Below are 26,010 nucleotides of genomic sequence, written 5' to 3'. Positions count from 1 at the left end.
GCCGAAGCGGCTCCAATAAAAACTCATTAATTTCCTCGTCGACCAGGTACCTCGATATCATTCCGGTTTGCGTTGAGGCCCGCCGGGGCCCGTCCCCAGCGATATGAAAAGAAAGGGGAGAGATGACGAAGAGAGTAAAAAAAAAAGACGGGCGGAATCTCGAAATGAAAGGAGAGAAAAAAAAGAGGCCGTAATAAAACCGTGGAACGAGTTCGCGACGTGATCGATCTCCGCAGCGTAGCCGGAGCGCATGTACGAACGAGTTACCTGTTACCACATGTTAATCGTCGGGATGCGACTTTCCTCGCCCCCTTACATAAGCGGCTGATGTACACGCACGTCCACGGGCTCCCCTCGACGTACGCACACGCATCTGCACGCACGCGCGCGACCATGCTCGGCCACCATACGCTTCGAAAGCCGTGCCACACCGCTCCGCTCGCGTGAGCTTGGCCAGCCGATCGTCACTCTTCCCGGAACGCTCGAGTAATTAGCGAACGGGCCCCGCTCGTGTAAACGGTAATAGACGTGTCTAAGGATTATGTTAAACGGCACGATTATGGCTCCGTCGTAGATCTAGAAATCGCACTGATAACCATCGCCGTCGCGCGTGACAAGTGTTTTCCGATCTCGCAACCTGTTTGTCACGGGCCGCGGGCGGGCTCGAATCCTCGCGGTTTGCTACCCTTTCTTTCTGCAATACTCGAGCTTCGCGCTTGTCCCTCTTTCACTCGAGAGCCTCTTGTTATGCGGCACAGTCAAAACGTGGTTTCAATAGGAATACCAATAAATTCCGCTCAAGGTTACCTCAAGGTCATGCTATAATACGTCTTCGATTCTTCGTCATCAGGACACGCCTCTCTAATTCGTTTACGAACACTTTTTTTGTTCAATTACGTTCTACTCATTTCTCTTGACTTTTTGATAACCTTACATAATTTTTATTGTATTTATTGGGTTGGCAAGAAAGTAATTTTGGCATTTTAAAGTGAAGTAAAACCGAATTTCTTTATTCAGACGATGAACTTCAATCGATAACATATTTTCTTATTTATTCTTTTTGGCAGAAGATCATCGAACAAAAGGGAAGATATCTTATTCATTAAGGTTCATTGTTTGAATATAAAAATTGGGCTCTCTATTTCACCTTAAAATACTTCTAGATGTTTATCTGCTGCTTCCTCTGCTTTCTCCTCATCATGTATTATACTTTCTGCACTTTTCTGTACAATATACGGATATGCAGATACATATTCTAGTATACAATACACGTATATGTAGATGTGTAGATACATATTTTAATATACAATATGGATGTCCATTCTATACTATATTTTTGATAATTGTGTAATAAAAACACATCTTCCAGACGACGCATATGTTAATTAAATTCTACGTTTCGACGCTGCATGTGACGTGTATACTATTAGGCTGGCCGTTAATTACGGACCAAAACGGCGGACACGTGTGCGGCTTCAATGCTTTATGGACGAAGCGAGTAATCGCGTACATTGAATCTCATGTTGGTAATTATTGGCTGATCGATTCGGTGCTCTGTAATTTCATCGGAAAGTATAATAAGTCAATCTGCATTAAATACTTTCACCGATGTTTTTTGGAGAACGCAGAAATTCGGTAGTCGCGTACCGCGCGTGGACTTTTCAATAATTCCTCGAGGTTCACCCCGATAATTGCCGTTCTGCGTGATCGATTACACACGTCGGAATCCTTTCAACCCGTTATTAAGCTGAAAAAAGCTTTAACAAGTTGCTCTGCCGATCGTTTTCTACGAAAATTTCAATCGTTGCGCAACCGAGCCGATCGGTAGGCTCGACGCTCTCATTTTGTTCTTATTGTTACAAACAAAAACTGAATACAAATATACTAAAACATAACTCGAATGAACTTCACGATCTGTAAATAATTTGAAAATATTTTAGCACAGTGTGTGTGTGTGTGTGTGTGTGTGTGTGTGCTTTTTGTTATTGAGAAAGTAAGTCTTCAGCCAATTTTTTTTGTACCTGAGCCTCTGGATCGTTTTAACTACATATAGTACGAGCATTATAACATGTGCAGAGTATTCCTGAGGTGTTCCGAAGTATAACTTTTAAGGAGTTATCAACGAAAAACTCGAGACCAATCAGAGCACGGCTATGACAGCTCCCGTTGAACGTGGCGTTCGCATTGGCCGAGCCGGAATTCGTCCGCAGTAGCCGTGTTCTGATTGGTTCGAGTTTTTCGTCAATAACTCGTTCGCGGAGAACATTTTCGCAAAGGTAAAAGTTGCTTCGAATCACCTCAGAAGATTTTTGCCGGGATTTACTTTGATTTTCCATCGACGATCTCACCAGTACGATCGGTTTCCAGATCGTTCCGCTTCGATCTCGTTACTAATGCCTGTCATCCCTCCTTCCGCGCCTAATCGTGACCAGAGTTTAGACGCGATTGCTCCCTTCTCACAGGAACATTGTGCGAACATGTTTGTTTCTCCAGTCTCGCAATTCCGACCGAGAATGCGTGCAGATGAAGACATCGCGCACCGCTCTGCGTTTATTAACTGCGGGACGTGTGGAAACATCTTTGATTGGCTTGGGTTTTCACTGAAATGTTAAATCGTTGACTAACTTCGTCGTTGCAAATGTTCGAAGTCGATATTGTTCAGAAAACAAAGCAGTCGCGTGAAAATTGTTACGAAATGTCGCAAATGGATCGTGGTATTATTAATTATGATGGTAATTAGACTCTGGTGAGAATATGAAAGTGATGCATTCGACAATCGCTTCATGTTCGTTCATGTATCATGTGTAGATATTTTCCCACCTGTATACATTCAGATTATATATATATCATGTAATAATTAATTTATATATGTATACAAATTGCTATTATGTTTGTAAATCAATTTTTCAAGATTCAATGTGAAGAAGACCTTCAGCATTCAATTTGGAGGAGAATTTAAAAATATTCTCATATTATTTTCAACCTATTAAACATATTAAGAAAGAAAATGAATTTCTACTTCATTTCAGTTTGTTGCAATTCAGTCAGAAAATTTTGCATAAAGACATGTGTTCGCAGAATTGCTCGAAACTCGTCTGAAAGAATTGGATCATTCCCATCACTACACGTCACTCTGTAGAGATGTTTCGGGATCTTATCCGTATGATCGAGGCGCGTGTGGGTGCGATCGAGGCCCGGTTCGATGTCGATCGCGCGTTCGACGACCCCCGATCGATCGATCAATCGTCGGACCGGCAACATTGAATACTTGGAGCGAATTAGGGTTTTTCGCGAGGGCCCCCGGGGTCCTGTGTAACGATCCGGCGAACGGGGGCCGGTGCAAAACTCGAGTCCGCCGGGCGTCAAAGCGCCGCGAGCCGTCCCTGAACGGATCGCGACGGGTTGTTTGCTCTCGCTCGGATTTTACGGCTCCGACAGGCCAGGCCGGACAATTACTGGTTGTTAAACTCTCCGACTGCATGGGTAAAGCGATCGCAAAAGTCCGCGTCCGCGTCCGCATCGCGACCATCGGCAGCTGCAACTGCGCACTTTAAGAATCACCATCCACGCACACCGGTTTCTGTATTTATTTTTGCGCCGTTCGCCCATCCCGCTCTCTTCGCCGCCCCTACGGTTCATCGTTCCGATTTATGAACGACAATTATTCCGAGACCGAGGGCACACGGGAGCGAGAGAGCAACGTGGAAAGAGATCACGCTAAAATACTCATTAATTCGACGTTAATGCAGCGTAAGGGTAATTTACGCTTTTATGCCGGACCGAGATGTGTTCGGCCATTTTTCTCCTGCGTTTCTTTTAATGAAGGTGATTACGGGGGACTGACATGCCCACGTTCTCTCTCACGAATCTTCCCCCTTCCCGTCCCCAGCCCCCCCCTGTCACCGAAACGCGTAGAAATTTACATGGCCCCGATGCGTACCGATGATTTTTTTGTCACGGCTACGCTCCACCCATGCGGCCGAAACCGCTCCGAATTAATTTTCATGATCCGAGATGATTCGCCGCGCTGATTCCCGGGGATCACGGAAGCCGCACGGCAAACTCTCTCTCTCTCTTTCTCCTGAACATTGATTTCTCGGGTAGACGTTGTTGTTTTTTTTTCTCTCCCCGCCTCCGGTTACCGCCGCGGTCGAACGAGTCCTTTTGCCACGGTAGACGACGAGGCCACGCTAAGGAGAGTTAATAGTTTATAATTCGAGGACCGGTTAAAACATTCGAGCCGATCGTCGGGATCCCGGCAAGAATGTCGTGTTAAGAGGAGCCTTTTTGCCCCCGAAATTGCCGCTCGGTACCGTCGATTTACTTTATCGTGTATAATTTTACGACGTCGGCAGAGCCACTGAATCCTAAGTTACTCCAATTAAATTACACCTCTCGATGCGGCCGTCGGACGAGCAGCCCCGTTAATGACCGCCGCGCCGAAAGGAAAACCACGAGGAGGCCCCCGGATTAAAAGCGGATTTCGCGTCTCTGGGAAAATACACGAGGAGCAGAACAGAAAAGAGCAGAGCAGCGGCTGAGCAAGCAACCAGCGGAGCCGTGCAATCACCGGGATCTCTAGTTTGCTAAAGATAATTGCCGGTTGTCCATCGGCCATGAGCATGATTCGGCCCAGACGGGATCAACGAGACCGGAGCCCTGATACAAACGTGTCCCGTCAGAATTAAGAGATCCGCATTCATCGCGTAATTTCTTCATCGCGGTTCTCTGGAACTGGTTGCCTCCCCTTTTCCGCTCCGCGAAATCTCGGAAAGCTAGTCCAGATTCTTCCTCGGCCGCCATAATCGTCGGAGCCGTTTCTCCGTAGGTGGCGGCCATCTTCGACGCTCGTCGCTCTTACGAACGATTCCGCTCGCAGTAACTAGATTGATGAAACAAGACGAAAACCCCGCGCGTAAATAGTAATTTCCGGCCTTTTTAAGGCTATGTTTATTCCCCGGCGTTTATTTTGCGGAAAATAATGACGAACTTCCAGTGGATATCGCCTCTCGGGATGCATAAATGCGAGCGTTATAGGCAGCGCGCGGCGGTTACGATCGTGTCACTGACGCTGAAGACGCGTTCTCCCTGCGCGACTATTGGCCCTCGTTCCATCACTTTTAAATATAGTTTCAAATGTAAATCGGATGGCCGCGGTGCTCTTATCTTTATCGCTTTGCATTCCCCTCGGACGAGATGATTGCTCCGAGACGGATCCCAGCGAACTCGCCTGCGTTTTTAGACAATCAAACTGAAGCTGGAAAGTACGTGCAGTGGGCGGTCGAATGATTAGAGCCACTCTTGAATAAATCGACGCGCTTATGCTGCAGTTACTTTTAAATAAAATCGTATCTCTGCATACTTCTCGGTCTTTTATATTCAAAAATTCTGTAGGCATTTACATTGAAGATTAATGGATTTTGTCTCGTGACAGATAAATTACAAATATCGTAACGGTTGAGACAATGTTTATCATTTTTAATGAGATTCTTATTCTCCATGTTCGGGCCGTGTCGAGTTTACTTTTTCGGAGAGAAGGGCTTCTTTAAAAAACATTTTGACCCCAATCGTCACTTTGTTTCTCAATTTCTGGTGACTGAATTGATTGAATGAAATGATACATTGAATAATGGATCTACGAAAATTTCGATAAAGTTGACAAATCAATCGGAGAATAAAATTTGTCATAAAATCCACACGAAGTCTACAACAGTCTCGGTATTAGTCGATAAAAGCATTAGAGAAGTTCCAAAAAAAAATCGAACTGCCCTACTGCCGTGTTATTGACGTGAGGGTTGATCAGGAAGCTTGGAACAAAAGTGTAGAGCAAGGGGTTAATGCGTTACCCAGTTCGGTCGCAATAGGAGCCGAATCAACGCGACAATAAAATCGATGAAAACAAAATCTGTCGCGAGAAGCAATTAGGGCAAATCGAGATCGATCGACAAAGGGGTTCATTCAACGATCGAGTATACACAGAGAGGTCGTCAAGTATTCCCGCAAGTGTGCGTCGCACAAAACGCGTGTCGAATCGCGTAATCCCAGTTGGTCGCCGTTCGCCGCAAAGAGCCCGCTTTAATTGTTTCGATCTGTCGATCGAGGGCAAAACCGTCGCGCGATCGAAAATAGTGTCCGAACCCTTTCCGCCGGTCCCGCGGCGCCGGGTACAATGATCGGGAATCGCGTGCGTGTTTCCGCTCCGATGAGTCCGGGCTGAATTGCGAGGCGGCCTGAATGGGGGCATAATCGCGGTTAGATTCGGTGAAGGGCCGGTGTTTGTTCTAAACAGCCGCGGATCCCCCTGCGAGTTGTTTCCATATCCCGGAGCCGGTCGCAAAGCCAGCTTTGCCCGAGGAACAAAGACGATGCGCGACGCGGCGCGCCGCTGAGAAGTCTTATTTGCATACAACTCCTCGGAGAGCTGGAGCAGACCGCGGAGAGCCAGCCTCGAAATGTCTTTATATCGCCGCTGACTTTCTGCATGACTTGTCTCTTTCACCGTCCGAAGATGGAACTCCCCTTTCCGGCTTACGGCCGCCGCAGAAAACGGTTATAACGATCCTTGATTAACGACTGCCAGCCTCCGGAACACACGTGTGCAACTACCCGATCATCTTCCGCGTGGATTCATGCTTTCTAACCGCCATTTCTGCGGCACTCGCCCAATGCTTTCGTTGATTCACTGGTTCGAATCGTAGGCTCCTCGGCGCACCGGCTGCGATTGATTAAATTATGTATTCGGATTGTTTTTGCTCGGGACCAGGACCACCTTCGCTCGCGAGAACACCGCGCCCCGGGGATGATCGTCTTGGTCGCTCGGGGACAATCGACTCGTTCGTTCGGAGATAATTGCTAGAAGGACCCGAAATCGGTTTCATGGATCGATGAGCTGATTTTTGGGTCCCCGAGGCGAGGAACCTGCAATAATCCGCTGAACCGGGGACTTCAGAGCTGCCGACTGTCTGTTATCGAGAGGCGTTGGACGGTGAGAGGGGTTAGGTGTGAACTGTGCGAGGTGTTTACACTGGAAGCTTTAGAGCTTCATTTCCGTTTAGAATTTGAAATAGAACTTTATTTTATAGCGTATCTGAAGTCGGATGGGTTTAATGATGCATGACGCTTTTTCGCGACCTTCTAATTTAATTTCGTAATACTGTCAATTGGGTAAACTTTCCACAAACGTACAATATCGGAACTTCGAAACACTCCGATTCGAATCGCGGCTCGCATTCGAGGAGAGCGGGCGCGCGGCGCGGCGGCGACGGTTTCGGTCGCCGGGGTCAGTCAATTAACGATATTTCGAGCGGCCGTAAACAAGCCAGCCAGTCTGAACGGCCCGCCACCCCCGAAATACTCGGTCTACACCCGTCAGCGACGCCGACGTCGGCGTCTACTCGGCCCCGCGAGTTCCGCTGTGTTGTCTCTCTCCTTAGCGCTTGGCGCGGAAACAATGGCCGATTGTTTCTCGTTGTTTTCGTCACGGCGGCGCACGGGCCAAGCAGAGCCCCGATTGTTTGGCAAACAAACGAGCCGAGTCGCGGCTCATTGTTGCCCATTGGCTCGGCACACGCCCGGCTTGACTTCGTCCGCCGCGCCCCCGGCCCTCTCGAATCGGCTCTCTCTCGCGAGTAGCACGCGAAATAATTATATTGTCGCGCAATAAAGTCGACGGGGTACGTCGGCTCGACTTAGTCACGGTTCAGCGAGCTGCTTTGTGGCCGGAAACACGGCGACACCGCCTCCCTTTCCGACCAGGAAGACCAGAAGGCCGTCCGAGTTCACCATCATATCGTGTACGCCGCGCCGCTGTTGTTCACCGCCTCGAACATCGTCGCAAGTGCGAAGAACCCCCTTTGCTTGCCCATCGGTGTAATTGAAACGCGAGAGGCTCTGTTCCTCTCTCGCACAACCCTTCTCTCTTTCTTTATCCCCCCTCTCCCTCACCGAACCTTTCGACGCTCGTTGTTGACGTATTAATAATCGTTGCGCGCCTTCTTTCGTCCGCCAAGCCGGCTACCTTTGTTGGCAAGGTGGAGCGATGTTTCGCATTGTGGACCGGCACACGCTCTCTCTCTCTCTCTCTCTCTCTCTCTCTCTCTCTCTCTCTCTCTCTCTCTCTCTCTCTCTCTCTCTCTCTCCGCTCCACTCAAGTTCGACACTGGCCATTGTCCCGCTGGATGATGATGATGAAACAATGCTCGATCGGCCCGATGACGGTGGACGTTTACACGCATCGGCGAACCCTTTCTCCGTTTGATTACGCGCAGAAAGGTTGACGGATCTCGGTGAACGCCGCTGACTTCCGTTCGTTTTGTCAGCCGTGAATGCCCCGCCACGCTTTATTCGGCAGCCTGACCGAAGCGATGAGACGTCAGTTCTACCGGCGAATTTTTTATTTGGTCGCGACGCGTGTTGCGATCCTCGATCGCTTCTAACGATCGCGCACACGGTTCTAAATTATTTTATATCGTATGATATGTAGTTCGCGTTCGAACGCTTCCCCCATTACTGGAGATTTGGAGGAATCACTAACTTACACATTAATTTTCATCTGAAACCAAAAAATAATGCTTTCACTGGAAATGATTATACACATTTTTGTCTCGCAGCACATATCGTAATAAAAATTACAGAAAATTTACAAGGCAACACATGCCAGCCATTTTTAGAGCTCGGTAGGTTTAGTGGTAAACCAGATATATGAAACATACTTCAATTTTTGGCAAGATAGCAGACATTTGAATAGAAGTATTGCATTTTCTATTAAAAAATCATGCTTATTTTGTTTAGAAAATATAAACTATTAGGTTAATCAACATCCTAGGTCAAAATCTAGTTTTGTATGTCTGGTGTAAAAAGATTGTTAGTTTCAGATAAAAATTGTGGAGGCTACAGTGATTATTACCAAATCTTTTCTGTTTTGAATTTTCCCGTGAAAATTTCACAATTTATAGTTAAAAGTTCACCTTTTCGAATGTATGTAACATCTAAAAAAGAATTTCTCGGTGTACGTAACCCGTTAAAGTGAATTTTTAATGCCTACGTCATTTTTGAGTTCCCGGGTGGAGGATCAGTGCTTATCTGAATATTCCGAAGCCGTTGCGCGAGAGCAGAAAGCTCTGGCTTCCGGAGGAAAGCGTTTCACGTCGAAGCGGAAACGCGTCGGCGACGGATCGTCAAGTTCCGTCGGTTGATCGGCGTCTGTGCGCCCGCGCGAGCTAGCGAGCGCGCCTCCGCTTCCTCCTCGTTGTCATCCCCGGTGTTCTTTTCTTCGAGAGGCCGCCGACAATGTACCAGTCGCTATAAATACGTTCGCACGCGTGAATACGTCGCGACTGTCGCCACGTGTGAAGCAGCTTGAGGGGATATTCGCGTCTCTGTTCCGCCGGGAGAACGTTCGAGCCGAGGGAGAAGAGAGAACGTAGAAGAACGCGTTTCTCCGCGTGGCCACGGGATCTCGAGCTCTGCTCTGTGTGTGCTCCTCCTTTTCCTCTTTCATTCGCGGCTCTCCAGGCCCGAGAGTTGCGTGCCCCTTTCGTGAACGACCGAGGGACCAAGCGACGCCGGTTTCGAGCGGGAAAGAGACGAGGAGACGCGACCAAAGGAATATTCCCGGTCGACATTTTTCTTGTCGGAATGCGGAGTCGTTACGTTCGCGAGGCGTTACGATCGAAACACCCGAGATGTTCTTACCGGTTTCACGGACTCGAGAGAGGAGCGCCTCGAGAGACCCGACGGTGTCCCTCGCCGATTCAAGATCGAGACCCGCAGCCGCCGCCGCCACCGCCGTAAACATTCGAGAACTCCGCGGTTTCTACCGATCAACTGAGATTCTAGCGGCTCGATCATATCGACGCATCGCGCGTCAACGAAAACTTTTTATTTTGTCTGGTGACTTCTAGCCAGGGACTGGAAACAGTTATATGAACCGAAATAATGCTACAACTGGACTCCGCATCTTTATGCAAAATAAAAAGTTTGTGCCTCAATTGAAACACATAGGAACTAAATATAAATTTATATATCATATTTCACTCTTAAAGTCTTAAATCTCACTCTTAAATCTTTTAACCGTTTTAAACTGTGTATTTACCTACTCATTTGTGTCGTGGATGCATAAAATACGGATCTTTATGTAAAATAAAAATGTTCTGTATTGATTGAGGGAACAAGGAGTAAAATAACCGTTTACTGTTACTTGTTTTATGTTTCACCCAGCCAATTTCTTCATAATTATATAAAAATCCGCAATATAGTCATCATAATCGAAACGAAGTTCGCGAGCATTTCAATGAATCAAAGCAGCTTCTAGATCTACAAAATTCTGCCCGATCCACAAAATGGAATACGACGAAGAATAAGTGAAAATCTTAGAGAAAAGTTATTCAAGGATCGTCCATAAAAAGATCATTTCAAAGGACATTCTTCGAACCTACAAATACGCTGTTGAAGCACAACCTAACACGATTCAGCCGAGTCTGAATTTTCATTCAGAAATAATTCGTCCCCGATACAAACGGCCCCGGCAAGGGTTAAAAAAGAGAGGGGAGAGGCGAGGAGAGATGGAGGAACGAGGGCTGAGACGAAATAGGCAACGCTTCAGGTTTTTATCGACGGGCCCGCTGGCATAATAGAGATCATGCGGCAGTCCTATCCAGACTACCGAATCGGCGGGCCTTCCGCGAAGGGCCAGAACAGAAAAAGGCACCGTGGCATGAATTAAGGACGACTTCCGAGTAAGTGGGAGCCTCCTGGTACACAAGGGACCCCTGCCAGGCCTCGTTACCGTCGCACATTTTTTTCTTTCTGTCACTTCATCGTTGCCATATTTCTGTTTCGCTGCGCCCTCGACTCGTTGCTCCTCCCAACCGAAAAAGCGCAAACAGAAAACCGAGATAAACAGTTTACGTAACACCGTGTTCCTTGCTGGCGGAGCATTCGGATGGAAACCTCGAATTGAGGTATGCGCTACACTTCCGGCGAAATTGTGTTAGCATGGTATTATTTTAGAACCGCTGTGAGTCACTTAGCGCACACTTGTTGCAAATACTCGATCGAGATAAAGCCAATTTAAGACAGGGGAAAGAAAGCACTTGTGATGATCTAAATTTTCTGGAAAAGAATAAACAAGAATGTTGTTCACTTTCTTAAAATTAATTTCCAATAAATGTCTGTTCTTCTGTCGATATTGAAGGATATTCAAGGATACAACTTTTCTTTTCTCTTCTATGAGACGATTAACGACAAGAAACTCTGATCATCGAGTCCGAGACGAAAATCAAATGGCAAGCAGTTCAAACAATTTTAATTCGAACATTGCAAGATTCGAAAGAAATGCGTCTACAGTCGTCCTTAATTATTTAGCTTCACAGCAACGAACACTGAAATGAAAAGCACCGCTGTAGTCTCTAGCTGGTGTTGATTGTTTCAGTGCAATAAGGGTCTGCGTTACTGTTTGTACGATCGGCTAAATACAGCATGAATGCAGCCAGACCCTTGTCCGAGGTTTCCATTCATTTGTTCGAACGAGACATTGGCAGGCAATCCGAGCCGAGAGCTTTTGTCCTGCGACTTTCACCGAACAAGATGATAGAGACGCATAGCTACCGGGTACGGCGGTGTAACATGTGGAACATATTAAAATTATTCGTGGATCGTCGGAAGAAAGGTATGTGCTCTGGCGACGACGACGACGACGACGGTGGGAAAGTGAAAGCACCCGAAGGTTCAACGAATCGACAGAATTTTTTCGGGACCTCCTCCCCCACCCCGCTCGGGTCGCCGAGATGAATCGATTGAGGCAAAAAGAGGAGACTGGTAATCTCTTGCCGGGCTAATCGACCGCTCTCGTCCGAGTGAAAAACGTTTGTCGCCTTAATCGTTTTCCGTTGGATAATTAGCGAACCCGCCGGATGGATAATCGATACTTCTTTTTTAGTCGGGCTGTACCGGTGTGTGCCCATCAGGCCTCGTCTTCGGGGACCGGAGACCCGAGACCGTCACGTGTGCGTCCCCTTAATCCCTCTTAAAGGCCCCTCGGGACGAATACTCGGACACGAGGATGCCCGAAGTAACACGAACGTAATCACGAGGACGAACGCACACGCATGCACACACCCGCGCTCTCGAGGACTCCGACGGGGCAGACATCTCTTTGTTAGAGGGTCCAGTTCTTTCCTCCTCGTAGGAAACGCTTCGAGCCGTTCTCGAGCCGAGCAAACCGCGACGGTCCCAACTCGTAGCACACCGCATCGTTATGCGAATAGTTCTTCCGCGCACCGATCTGCTAGTTCTCTAACAACTGGAGAAGCTTTTGCTGATTGTGCTGCTGTGCTGACTCTGACGAATATTACAACATTAATGCACTTTCCGAAATTTGAAGATATGAGATCGTATATCATAAAATCAGTAACATCATACAGAAAGACACCAAAGATCCGAAGGGTTAGCTCGAAACTAGTACACAAAACTAATCGAAAAACTAGGCCAGACATAGGTGACAAATCCTTTGGTCCGGTGACACATATTAAATTCGCAAGATAATCCAAAAACTTCTGAAGAAATTGGGACTAGAGCAAATGCTGGCTCGCAGAAGTTTCAACCAATTGAAACTGGGGTTCACATTCATTGACGTTGCTAATAGTAAATTGTATGTTGACGACTAGAACATGACGACTAGACTGCGGATCTTTATATAAAGTAAAAACTTTCCATCTGAATCGCAAGAATTCTTTCTTAATATATTTAATAGCTTAAAAATAATATAATGGTACCTTTAAATTCTTCTAATGTTTTTGCTGTTTTCAATTACACCTCCTTACGTTCACCATAAATGCATACAATCCGCAGTCTGACGATAACATTCTTTATCTCCTGTCTTCTAGCAATGAATAGAGAAAGTGTATCGTATTTTGCTGAAAGATCCGTTTATTACAAACCAGGAGAATTGATCTGTACCGGTTTCGTAACCCGTTGATGAGCCAAGAGAATCGTCGGAGGGCGGCGGGGAGGAAGGATTGTTGGAAAGACGCCGAAGACCTCGATATTGAGAAATGATGCGCGCAGAGGGAGCCCAGAAAGACAGATTTAAAAGCTGATTAAACCAGGAGGATCTCGCCGAATGGATCGTAACTCGTCTACATCGCTCCGGAGACACACGCACGCGGAGTGGACGGTGCAGGCAGGCCTGGGCCTGCAGAGGAACGTGTACGCTAGTTAGTTAGACCCGCTGGCGGAGTCTCGGGGCCCGAGAAAACGATGCACGAGCTCCCTCGATGGCATTGGTAGCCGTAGGTAGGACCCAGTGCGTGTGCCACGCCGTATATTTCACCTGGGTGGACACTGTCGTTGTGTGTGCATTGTCGCATCCGAGGTATGAGGTCCGACGGAGATACATATTTGTTACCGGAGATGTCCCTTCCCGGCGCAGACGTGATTCGCCTTCGCGACTCGATGAAGATCTCTCTCGGCTGATTGACTTTGTTTCCACAACGAGCTCGTCCCAGCTTTTTCGGCGATCACTTTTCTCGAAAAGCTCCCTAATTAATGGCCCCACGGCCGACCGACCGACCGACCGCAGCGATTCGTTATTTCTCATTCCGGTTTTCGATCCTCCACTCCGCTTATCTTTTATTCTTCGCCCTGCTGAACGCTCGAGCTTCTTATTATTTTCGAGCTGTTTTCTGAAACATGCCTGAAACGGTGGACCTTCGGTGGGACCGTTTTTACAAACTTGTTTCTTGGGACTTTTTAATTTCTACAGAAATTCTGGTCGTATGGTTCCGTCGGGCTTTAACTCCTCAATAACCAAAATCATAGATGCTTCACTTTGGAGCCAAATTATTACAACCACAGCGTGAAACCATATTATCTACTATAACAACATTTTGTGCAACCAAGGTTTAATCTAAAAATTGATTGCTCTATTGTAAACACTGCAAGTGGCTCTAGTAATTTGGTCAGGCACAATAAACTTTCCCGGATTTACCTATGTACATTTTAAAATTTCCACGCATATTTTTGTGTCTCAAATGTAAACTGATCTGTGATTACCTGGGAACATGAAAATCAACTAGAACTTTGCTATTTGCCAACAAGCAATATTAAAGAAGTTCTAGAAAGAAGCTGAAAGGTTAGGTCTGGGTTAGCTACCTTAAAATTATTGTACTATAGAGACGTTTATGTCTCGCAGCATTCTGATCGTGTTGAAACGAACATTTTTGCATTACCTCGATCTAACAGCGTCTCTTCCAGTCTTCTCTTTGCGCCTCATTCTCGGCTAGGTTCACCGATCATTTTGACACAATAATTTCGCCTCTGTTTTCTTCGTTTACGATGGGACAGGTTCTGCATATTATCGGGGAGTCGTAGACAATTTTTCTAATTAAGCGTCCGCCATTCTGCGCGCGGTCGTTTGATCGTTTTGTGCATGCGTCCCGGCCGGTAGCGCGATTTATCATGTTCGAAGGAGATGCATATTTGTTACGAGACGGTGTCCCTCCTCCTCCTCCTCCCCACCCCTCCTGTGGACGTGATTCGCATTCGTGATTCGAATAAAGACCTCCGGCTTGTTGACTTCGTTTCCAGAGCGAAGCTCGTCTGGAATCGCGAACACGCTCCGAGGGAGAAAGTACGATTGGCAGCCAGCTCTATCGATCCCCCTTCCTTTTTCTGTCTCTCTAATGGTCTCCCATGTAATCGACAAACACCCCGAGATCCTCTGGAAAGAAGATTGTTCGCTAAATGCCATGAAATCGGACACCGCCGTGGCTACCAGACAATTTCTTTGTTAACCTCGCTTCGATCAGCGTTAGACGACCACTCGCACTCCGCGAGACTATTAGAGCTTACTCAGAATTTGTATTATTCTCTTTTTCATTAGACATTTACATTCTGGTGCGTAGCTAAACCATAAATAAGAGTTGTAAATTCTTTCTTTTTTAACAATTTCAGTAGATACAAATAATACATGTTTCTTAATTTAAATTGTAGTACCTATTTTTGCCATAACTGCATAAGATCCGTATTTTAATCAATACCAATAGCAGGAGAATTTTTCTTCGTCATCATCCACAGTGGTTCAACGTAGACGTCTCAAAACCGCTTGAAGTAAATTGTAGTGTGAGGCGCAAGCTTCATTGTCAACCAATAATAATTATTAATAATTCTAATCAGTGATATAAATAAGTAAGGCTTGTGCGAAACACACAAAATTCATATCATTATCGACGACGTCGCTTGTCACCAAGATGTGGTATGTGGTATGTGCTTTGGTGCTCGCAACCAAATGAAAAATCTTTATAGCTTCCATAAGAATAAGGGTTCTAAAAGACTTGCAGAGGAGTGACTCCGCGCGCAGTTATTTAGTGCAAAGCTAAGTCTAAGAAACCGGCATCGGACGCGCCTTTACGACGGCCGCGTCCCGGTGCGTTCGAAAGCGGAGTGGAGCTAATTAGCCGTCACCTTCTCGCTGGCTCATCCCCAATTACCCAAGAATTCGCTTTTATCGATCGGCGACAAGATCGCCGGCCAAGGTAACCGTTAAATATCCAACGTTTCCTAAGAAAAAGCTGGTCGCGCCGTTAGGAGGTAGGGAAGGGTGAACCTCTTTCAGAGGAGCAGAAAAAAGAAAAATAGGTATCTCCGGATCCATTATCCGGGGGACTGTTCGAAGATCGAGCTATGTCTCACCGAAAGATTACATCTTCTAAGGTTTCCGGGTTCAACGCCGGGGGCTCGTTGTAAATTTACGCCCGTCGATCGCTACCCTCGGGGACAATCCTTCGGCGAGGAGACGAGGAGGGTATTTCGTGATCTCCGCCACGCGCTTAATCGGTAATTAAGGCTTAAGCCTCGACTCTGGTCGGCAGCTCTCTTCCTCTTTCTTCCTGGTTAGAGAGAAAGACATGGAGAGAGAGGAAGAGAGCAGGTCCAGCACGGTCAGGCCCCGTTTCCCTCGCCACTCGTCTTCGACTCGTCCACTCGGCCCGAGTTATTCCGTTGGCGTTACAATTTTTTTCTCGCGTGCCTTTACTAGGGCACTCATTAAGGGGAGGCCGGAGGGGAGACCGACCGACTCGTAATTAGTGGCACTAACGAGGGACGCGCTTCTTGCGGTGCGTGTACGCGCGTAACACCGGTGTGCATCCGTGCCACGGCATCCGCGATTCCCGATTTTTCTGCCGACGCCGCCGCGCCGCCTCCGTTCGCCTTCTCAACCCTCGCTTTTTCTTTCGGCCATGCTCAAATACCTGGCTCCGATGCCTCCGCGATTGCTAACTGTTGCGTCGCGGCTCCGAAAACTGAATTTGAAATTTAGAAATGCCGACACAGTCAACTACTCGAATATTAACCCTCATCCGCCCCTCGGAAATGACTCAGGGTCACCACTAAAAATTGCTGTACCATTACAATATTGTTTAGATCATTAAATATGTTGGTATCTAATCAATCACTACACATTTAAGTATTATAGGAGGTATTAGATCAATTTCATATACATAAAATGAAGAAAATCATATACATACAATGGAATTATTCTAGATCGAAAAAAATGTTTAATTTTCAAGTTAAAATAGCTCCCCCGACTGCAAAGGCTTGATTGAGAAATCAAGATCGAGATACGAGAACAACCCTACGCTATTTTATACTAGTTTTATGATATCATCCCCATTTACGATTAATATTTCATTCTTTTAAATGTTCCAAAATAATCTTCACTTCATGGAATGAAAAAATCGTATACAATAAAATCATTCTAGGTCGGAAGAAATGTTTAATTTTCGAGATAAAATAGCTCCAAGTGCACAGGGTTAATCGATCTGGCTTGTGAACTTGGTCTAACACATTTTCTATACATCGTACCGTTTGTATAAAATAGGTGGAATTGATTAGAAAATGTTCATGTTGTAATAGCTAGGTGTTTCCTTAAGCTAACGCTTGATTGAATTGTATTTAAAACGGCATAGACTCGAATTCGACCTCGTTTGTTACACAAATAATAGTCAAGTTCAAGTCCCTTGAGTTTTCTCCGCTTCTCTGCCAAATAAATAATACCAGAACTAGATAGCACGACCTGAAAACCCCCCGAAGCCGTTCCGTCTGTAATTACTAGCGTGTAATTAACAGAGACATGAATTTTTTGCGTGGCCTAGTTTGCGTCTAGATTTCATCGATTTGCGAAAGTCGCGATCGGATCGCGTTCCGTCATGGTGGATCAGAACGGCGGAACGTGTCCAAGAAGGTGGAGAATGACGAGCGAGCTGAGTAGGATAAAGTTGGCCGGCAAGAAAAGAAGAAGAAAGGGAGGAGGGCAACGACGGCGACGACGACGACGAAGAAGACGACGACGACGACGGAGAAGAAGAAGACGACGAAGAAGAAGAAGAACAAGACGCGAGGGAAGAAGGACGGTGCAGGATGGAAGGAGGCAGAGAGGAATTCCAGTGCGTGGGTCTGTTGCCTCTTAGACAACGTTGCCTCGAACCCGCGTCTCTATCAGCCACCATAAATAATTCTCCGGGGTAACGTCGGTTGTCTTTTCTCCGTCGCACGCCGATCGGCCTCCTTGTTCCACAAGGTGACCGTGGTACCGCAGTGTTTTTCGGCCACGGCGTTGAACACGGTGGCATCGGTGTGTCCGTGGACCGGTTGGACTAGAAGCGCTCGTATACGCTGGGCCCTTTAAGAGAGATAGCACTCGAGATGGGGGAAAAAAGAACAGGTGGAACCGGGGGTCCCTGGACCCTCTTCGAGCCAGCGTAGCTCCGATCGAGGCTGTATCGAATTTGGCTTCGGGTCTTAATTCTTCGCTGGCCCAACGGGCTATTTTCTGTCTTTCCGACCTGGTCCTATGTCCACTCGATGCTTATTACGTCAGAGGAACTAGCCGATGAATGAAGCGCTCCATGGAACGTGGAAAACATGATTGCTGGAAGTTGCCTCTGGATGATTATCTTAGTGCCAATAGTCGGCTTTTGAAAGTGCTGCCTCTCTCTCGATGATAGAATTGGGTCGAAGAACTTCGAACCAGTCAAACATGGTGCTAACTAATAGCAGAGCATCAGTGTTCAGAGTTCAGAGATTAGAATGGTTACTCACAGCTACAGTGCTAGATTAAATCTTTATTTGAAACATGTATTCACACGGATAACGAAGAACTAGGACATCAACGGTTCGGATAGTCAAGGTTCCGCTAGATCCTCAATTGAACAAGCAAATGCACTCCGAATTGCATCATGTTTGTAATTAAGAAGAAGGGATGCTCCCCGTAGAGCGGGAATATACTTCTTACAAATACCGTGCACATCTCTTCAACATGAAAGGGTTTGATACTTACACGCATATGAAGACATCACCTTTTCAAACGCTGCGGTAATCGTTGAGCGTCGAAGCCACGCATCTGAGCAGGGCTGAACGAGAAAGTTGAGAGTTGAAAAGGCGAACGGAGGCGGCAGAATTTTGACTTTCTATTTTGTGGAGTCTGGCAGAAGGGCAGCTCCATTGACTGTTCCCTGGGCTCACCGTGGATCACCCAACGTCCTCGAACGTGCTGCAGTTAGCTGTTCGGCGATTTTCGAGGAAGTCGAAGTGGTCCGACGCGATCCGAGCCGGGTGATTTGTCTCGAGTTGCGTACAGAAGAGTTGTTGATCCAGAAGGAGATCCTCGTAGCGTCCTGCCATTGACCTCGATTTCACCTCCTCGTCCATCGATCCGTCGAGACTGCTCGGACCGGAGCGTGGTCGGTTTTTGTTCGCGCTAATTGCGGGACACCTCTTCGTGTTTTCCCGGGCTTAACGACCAGCTGAACACCTTCCTCGTTCCACACGGGCCGTGTGTGTCTGTGTGCCCACCGGTCAACGGAATCCTCCTCTGGCGAAGCTTCAGGCCCCGGAGAGGATTGCAGCCCGGTCCCTCTCACCTGCTCCCTAAAACGCGAACACGTTTTCGAAAAAAACCGGGAACTTGGCTAATTGTCGCTGGAGCATTAGCCGAGGTCCATCGGCGAGCCGGACTTTTACGACGAAGGGGATACTGGAGAAGTGGCTTCTTTCGTAGACAGGCTCTCCTGCCTGCCTCTGCCTGCCTCCTTGTCTTCGGGTTCGTCGAGGAACCAGCTCGATTTTTTGTCGTCGCGCACCTGCCGGCAGACCCGGGGTAGATTTTAAATAAGGGGATATTGGACGCTGAGGAGGAGGAGTGGTCGCTGCCCGTGGCTGATAACAGGGTGATGGGAGGCGGGGATGAAATATGTTGCCATTATGTATATTTGTTACTACGTATCGGTCGCTGGCGAATATTAGCTCTTCATTAGCTCCTCGCGATCTCTGCCAGGAAGACACGTGCCGATTTTCATGCTGCTTTGGTAGAGCACAGCCTGGTAATTTATTCCATCCAGAGTTTCATATTCACTCAAAATAAGAAGTTTCTATCTCCATTGCAACAAAAAGGCATTAAATAGAATTTTATTCCCTTTCGTAATAATCTTGATAGGTTGACAATATTAGAACGGTATCTATTGGTCGCGGACGAATATTAGCTCTTCATTGGCTCCTCGCGATTCTTGGTACAGCAAGGGGTGGTCATTTCTTGAGTTGAATTTTTGCTTAAAATTTATACAGGCAAACAGTAAGGTTATGGAGAAATAGGCGAGTAAAAAGTATTTTTAGCCGTTTTATTGACTGTGGGTAGTAAATACAAAATTAGATAATATTAATCAGTGGCGCACCCAGAGGGGGAGCCAGGGGGCCAAGTCCCCTCTCCCTAAGAAAAAAATGTTTAGCTTCCAAAATTAAAATCGCGGAATAGTCCTGGATACCGTTGACAGATATTTTGGTTAAAAAAAGAGGTCATCACGCAAAACCTAGGACTGGGTTCAACTCGCCCCCCCCCCCTCCAATATTACATCCTGGATGCGCCACTGATATTAATATTAGAAAATTTTCCACTTTTCCTTTCAGGACTGGAAGGCCACTATAGTGGCTTGAGTCCTGATAACAAAGTATATATTTGTAAATATAACAATTTTTAAATCTGGGAAGATAAAATTGATAAATACTGATTTCCACCATGCCCGCATTGAACGGCATCGACACGGTAGTGAACGCGTTCATGTGGTTTAGGTGTTACGCAGAATAGGGTAACAGCCAGGTCATAAAAGATTCTAGCGATGGTTGTAACAATGTGTTAGACGTTTCTCGCGTTTCGCTTTCTAAGCACGGCGTTTCTAACGCCAGAATTCCTTTCGGCGAGGAATGCTCGTGCACCCCATGCCACGAGGTGCTAATTTCCGCGAGGGAGCCCTCAGCCCGATGATGTTTTTGCGTGCAACTTTGTTATGGGGAACATCTGCCGGCTCGCTTCATAAAGTGGCTGGCATCGGCGGGCCTCTCGTGATCACAGAGGAAGTGGAGGGTCTAAATTGTAAATTACGAGTCGAGTCGGACGGTTTAGACGTGTAAAAAGGGAATAGCTTGATCTCGGGGGCAGGAACACATATTTTACGCGGGTAATAATCAGCTGGCCGAGGTTGGCCAACCTGATTGCAAGCGGAAAATTGCTATCGTCGACGATCGGTTCACATCTTCCCCTGTTTGGGAAACATTACAAACGATTCCGGCTTAGGAACGAGTTATTGCCTTCGATCGTTCCCGTCTTAATGGTTCATTGTTCTTCTAAACATTCTTCGCTCTTACCTACTCGCCTTTATTTATTTTACAACTACAGTGATTGGAGAGCTTCTTCGTCGTTCAGAATTTCCTGTGGGAAAAAGACAATTTGCTCTTTCATGGTTGCGTTTTTTGACCTTGACAAGTCTATACTTCGTCGAAGATCATTCTACTGGCATTGTTCCTTGACTGGGTTTAGAAACTAATTTTTATTGTAACATCTTGTAATGATTATCACGATCTAAAGAATGTAGAAAGACTTTTAAAGAATTTATTAGTTGAATTAATCTGACTTTGTTGGATTTTTAGGCGGATGTGATTCAGCAGAGTCATACTTGTTATTTTTTCGTTTAATCCTCAGCAGACGATTCTCACAAGTATGTAATTGATGACGTTATGATTAGTCTAAGGCAGACGATTCTTACAACTATGTAATTGATGATGTTATGATTATAATTGATGATTGGTCTTCCCGTTGTTCCCAATGCAGCACAGCTGTTCATTTAATCACCAGAAACTGAGTAATCGAACAACTGGGTCCAAGTAGACCCAGGGCCCATTGCCAGAGGGTCAACTTCTTCAAGGGCGAATTTTCTAAAGTACAAAGAATAGATATACAGGGTGTCTCACTCGATTTTGACATTTTCTCGCTATTATTATAATAGTAGGGTATAAAGGTCATATGAATTTGTCAGCTTTTGTTCAGAACAATTCAAAAACAATACAGCAGCTCTGAAGAGTTTAACAGAAACAATCTTAATTCCCTGGATAGGCAGCTCTAGCTATCGTAGGAGGGTGGATGGATTTTCGCCGTTGAACAAACAATCGGGTCGTTAATATTTCATTCACGCCCCTCTACGGTCGAAATCCTTGGACCTAAATAAAGGTGGAGAGAGGGAGCCAGCCACGGAGGAGAGCACGGCGAGAGAGTTCCCCGCGAGCGTAATAACTTAATTACGCGATGCCGTGCCCGGATAACGTTCGGGTGTTGAGCGTGGGGGCCACGGGAGGTTAAGGTGGGCCCACAAACTTTTCGTACGGCGGATCCCGACGAGAGAGTCGGTTGTCCGAGATCCGGGGATCCTCCGGGCCAAGGACGAGGAAGGGTGGAGACGCGGGACCGGACTGTGGGTACTACGAGAAGCGTGGGCGTCTTGCTCTTTGGCCCGCGGGGGGTTTTTTGTGGGGCGGACAGAGCCGCATTCTCTTATTTATTGCCCGGAATATTAAGTTACCCACGTTACCACGGGGCACCGTGAGGCCCCCATGGATCCTAACCACCAGCACCGCTAGCGCACCTCGCCGCGCAGCCGCACGATCCTCCGTCTCGCGAGCTTTCGAGCAATTTAATCTTCCCCGATGCTTTCGATCACTTAGTTAGCGATAATTATCTCCGTCATCGTCCGATCCTTCGCCGACCCCAGCAGTTTTTCTCGTTAAAACGGCGATTAACATGTCTAGTACCTCAAAAATTACATCAAAATCCAAGTAACGGTAGCATTCGATCCCAACCGCGGTCGCTCAAGTGTGGAGGTGACTTCAACCGAATGAACGGGAGGGAATGTATCCGATACGTATCAAATTTCAACTCGCTCGAAACTCAGTCCGAGGTCCCGTTTTTTTTTAAGCACTGCGGGAATAGTATAGGACACTTAAGTGTGCGAAAGAACACCGCTGTTGTTTGCACTACGGTAATTAATTACAGTCCATCGAGTTCCAAATAAAACAATCAGCAATCTACTAATGACTCAAGAAAGCAACCTCCTTTCTCGAATCAGTACAAAAATTGGAGCACAAGAATTCCCAAACGGTTCCGATCGTCAAGGGAGCCGGAATCATAGCAATTGTTGAAAGCGCACGGTCCATAAAGCTTTCCGAGCTGATTCAAATAGCCTCGGGACACGAACAGTACCAGGAACACATGCATGAACCACCAACATCAGCACACGGTGTCTGCAGTGTCTGGACCCTCGTATCGAGCTTCTCCTTCTGGTTCCTCTTCGTTTATCCTCCTCGGGATTGCGTCTCCCGTGGATCGTCGAGCGTATGCCCCTCGCTCATCTTCTCCTCCTCGGCGTGTATGCCGACGAGCACCGCGCAAGAGGATGAGAAGAGGCAGCCTCTCTATCGTACATCGAGGATCTAAATTGATTTTAGATCCCGGGAACCGATTGGGCCCCGGCAAGAGTAGCTTCGCGTTAATTAAGAGAGTATGTGCTGCCGTCTCAATAAAGCTGGATCTTTGAATTACGGAATTATGATAGGAGCTGGGTAACTCGGTGTCCGGAGCCTTTGCTTCCGGATTACGAGCGCCGAGCAACTGTTCCGTCATCGGGCCAAAGCTTTTTCTTGTCCTCGTCAGCTTCCACGGAAATTTTCTGCAGGCAACCGAACGGAAAGCATAATCTCGTACGTTCCAAGAACATTGTCCAGTATGGGGAGAACTACCCCTAATTCTTGTGTAATCCGGTGCACAATAACACGGTACGATTACCAACTTGACACAACGCTGGACACCAATAGCTAAGTCCTGATTGTAGTCTACAATATCCACGAAATTAAAGATTTGTGTAATTGTTTAGCTGATCAACTAGGAACTCCCTGTTTCGATTGATGTGCAATAAATATTAGCTAATTCTTGCACGATTGATTGTATTTACAATCGCATCATATTGTCAACTTAACCCGATCCTGAACACCGGTAGCTAAGTCCTCATTCTAGACATTCTAGAATACTATCCATGAAATCAAAAGTTTGCGTGATTATATTATTCGGCTGACCAACTAGAAGATCTCTCTCTTTGATTGGTAAGCAATGAGCCAAAACATGAGCCAGCTGTATTATATTAGTGTACCATGTCTTCTGACCCCCGATGGAGTCAGGTGCAATGCATGCGAAACCTTGGTAGAACAATTTCAAAAGAATGCTGCTTACACGAGCAGAGTTCAACGTGAAGTGCACTTATAAAGTACAAGAGGCCATCCGTAGCAGGCTGACAGCAGAAACAATGTAGAATCGGGCGAGTCGACGGGAAAACGAAACTGTTTGTTGCGCGCGTATACAGAAGGGAGATGACCACTGCGGAGCAGGTATACTACTCGCGCTAAGGTCAAAATACAAAGCAAAAAGAGGTGGACGGTGAAGCGAGGGGACCAGGGTTAGCAGCCTGTTTCGGTCGTTCATAAATCCTCCACCTTGGATCCAGCCTCACCCACCCCCCTCCCGCCCCTATGCCTCCGCCATGGTTTTACACGTACGCACACTGCCGTAGAGAAATTTAGTCGCGCGCACACACCAATCCTCCTTACGTTCTTATCCAATTTCTTATCCCTCTCTACCTCTCTCTCTTTTTCTCTCTTTCTCTCTGACCCCCTCACGGCTCACCGCCATTATGCTTCGCGTCCCTTCATTTGTTTTCCGGTTTCTCCTTGTCCGACCACCCCTTTCCTCTCCCTGGGGGAGGTCACCCACGCAGATTTAATATGGAATCGCGTAAACACGCGGTTTCCCGCGAAACAAAGACAGGACTCCCTGACGGGCAGATTAAACGGCGAGCGACCGTGTTGCTGCGTCGACTTCTCTCGTGTCTCTATTTGACTTTCTGCACGCTGCACGCCGTCCCTATAAATTCTTATGACGACCTTCTTCCGCCGGGTCGTTAACACTGGACCTCACCACGGCCGAATCGCCGGCCTTTTTATTTCACCATTATCGAGACTGTTGGATTCGTGCTGTTTTCGGCCTTTCCCTGTGGAAGCAAGTATTGGGTCATCGCAAAATTCGTGTTTCGCGGCGGTCTTTCGTTCGCTCTTTATTACGCAAAATGTTGCAATCGCTTACTCGAAGCTGACCAAAGTTTTTCAGTATAGAGAGCACTACAATGTGGCAATAACAGTTTTATTCTACCTTCATGTTTTCAGAAGAAACAGATTTTTCTATGCACTTTTCGACGCAGCTTCGCATTTTCTCTAAAAAAAGCATTAAACTTATGTAACCCTCATCCGTCCCTCGTATCAATTTGACACAGTTTTCCCGAAATAAGTTGTACTGTTCTGTTATTTGTAGGTAAAGTCCGTAACTTCGTGACTTTTATATTTTTAATGCGAAACATATAACCGAGAAATCTAAAATGTAAGTGTTAACTAATCGATTTCAATGAAAAACCATCACAGAGTAACCGTTTACCTTGTTATTTTATCAACTTTTTATCACTGTGTCAATTTGACACCGAGGGACAGATTCAGTTCGTGAAACGAGGGACGGATGAGGGTTAAAATACCTGCAAAAGGGTGAAATTGATTTGCATAAGGATGAATTTGACTTGCAAAACCTGTGTCATATTTCCGAGTTTATTAATCAACAAGAAAATAAATCTGTTGCACATTGAAACATTCAATTAACTCAGGGAAAGATGTAGCTGAACGTTTTCGGAGCCTCGTATCTTCAGGATCAACGTCAGCCGTTTTCGGAAACGCCGCAACCCTGTGGAGAGGTCTCTACCACGAATCCCCGAGCAGATTACAACGGGGTACCTACACAAGGGCATTCAATTAGAGAGGATACTTTACAGCGAGCACCGCGTCCAGGGTTGATCCGCCCCTGGTGCGATCGTGCAGGTTGCATTCGGACACGTGTGTGTATACGATGGGTGCCCACAGGGTCCGGTGGTGTGGACCAGTCGAAATGTGTTGGTGCACTTCGTGGTAGAAGGTGGTGGAGGTGGAGGTGTGTCGACAATCAAGATTACGTGGGCGGATACACGCGCAGCCCAGCGCCGGCGGCCTGGCTGTCCTGTCCCGCTTCTTCTTCTTCTTCTTCGTCGTCGTCGTCGTGGCCGTCCTCTTCTTCTTCTTCGTCGTCGTCTTCTTCTTCTTTTCGTTCTATCTCCGCTTCTCGTGTCCCTCCACCCGGTCCACGATGTTCTGCGGTTCTGCGTGGTCGCTGCCTACACTATTTACAATTCCCGCAGTGTGTGTGTAAGTGCACGCATAGGTTGCACACTTTAGGGGTACTCTAGATCACTCTCCCTCTCGTTCCAACCAGATCCCCGATTAACTTACATCACGGAATCCGCACTGACGGCACTTCCCCGGGAAGACGATCACCTGGGATGGCTCCGTCCTCGATCATCAAGGAAATTTATTTTCCCCCGACCGTCTGTCGCCTCCTCGCTGTTTCAGCATTATTTATTTACAAAGATTCACTCCTTCACGTACAAAGTCGTCTCGGATACGTTTTTTCTTTTTTTTTGACGTTGTGCACAGTGAAGTATATTATTTGTCGAGGCCTAGCAAGACTCCAGTAGGCATTTCGGTGGAACTTGGTAATCCATGTTGACGGCG

The 26,010-nt window shown here is 46.8% G+C and overlaps 1 protein-coding gene across 2 annotated transcripts in view; it reads left to right on the top strand.

Annotated features, from left to right (window-relative positions):
• Nucleotides 1-26,010, top strand: part of Ci (transcriptional activator cubitus interruptus) — a 171,074-nt gene that overhangs the window by 86,329 nt on the left and 58,735 nt on the right. The gene's annotated exons all lie outside the window — the stretch shown is intronic.

This window comes from Lasioglossum baleicum, chromosome 10 (genome assembly GCF_051020765.1).
Source record: "Lasioglossum baleicum chromosome 10, iyLasBale1, whole genome shotgun sequence".
NCBI classification, from domain to species: Eukaryota; Metazoa; Arthropoda; class Insecta; order Hymenoptera; family Halictidae; genus Lasioglossum; species Lasioglossum baleicum.
The sequence above is the reverse complement of the archived record's forward strand: the minus strand, read 5'-3'. Positions and strand labels throughout refer to the sequence as shown.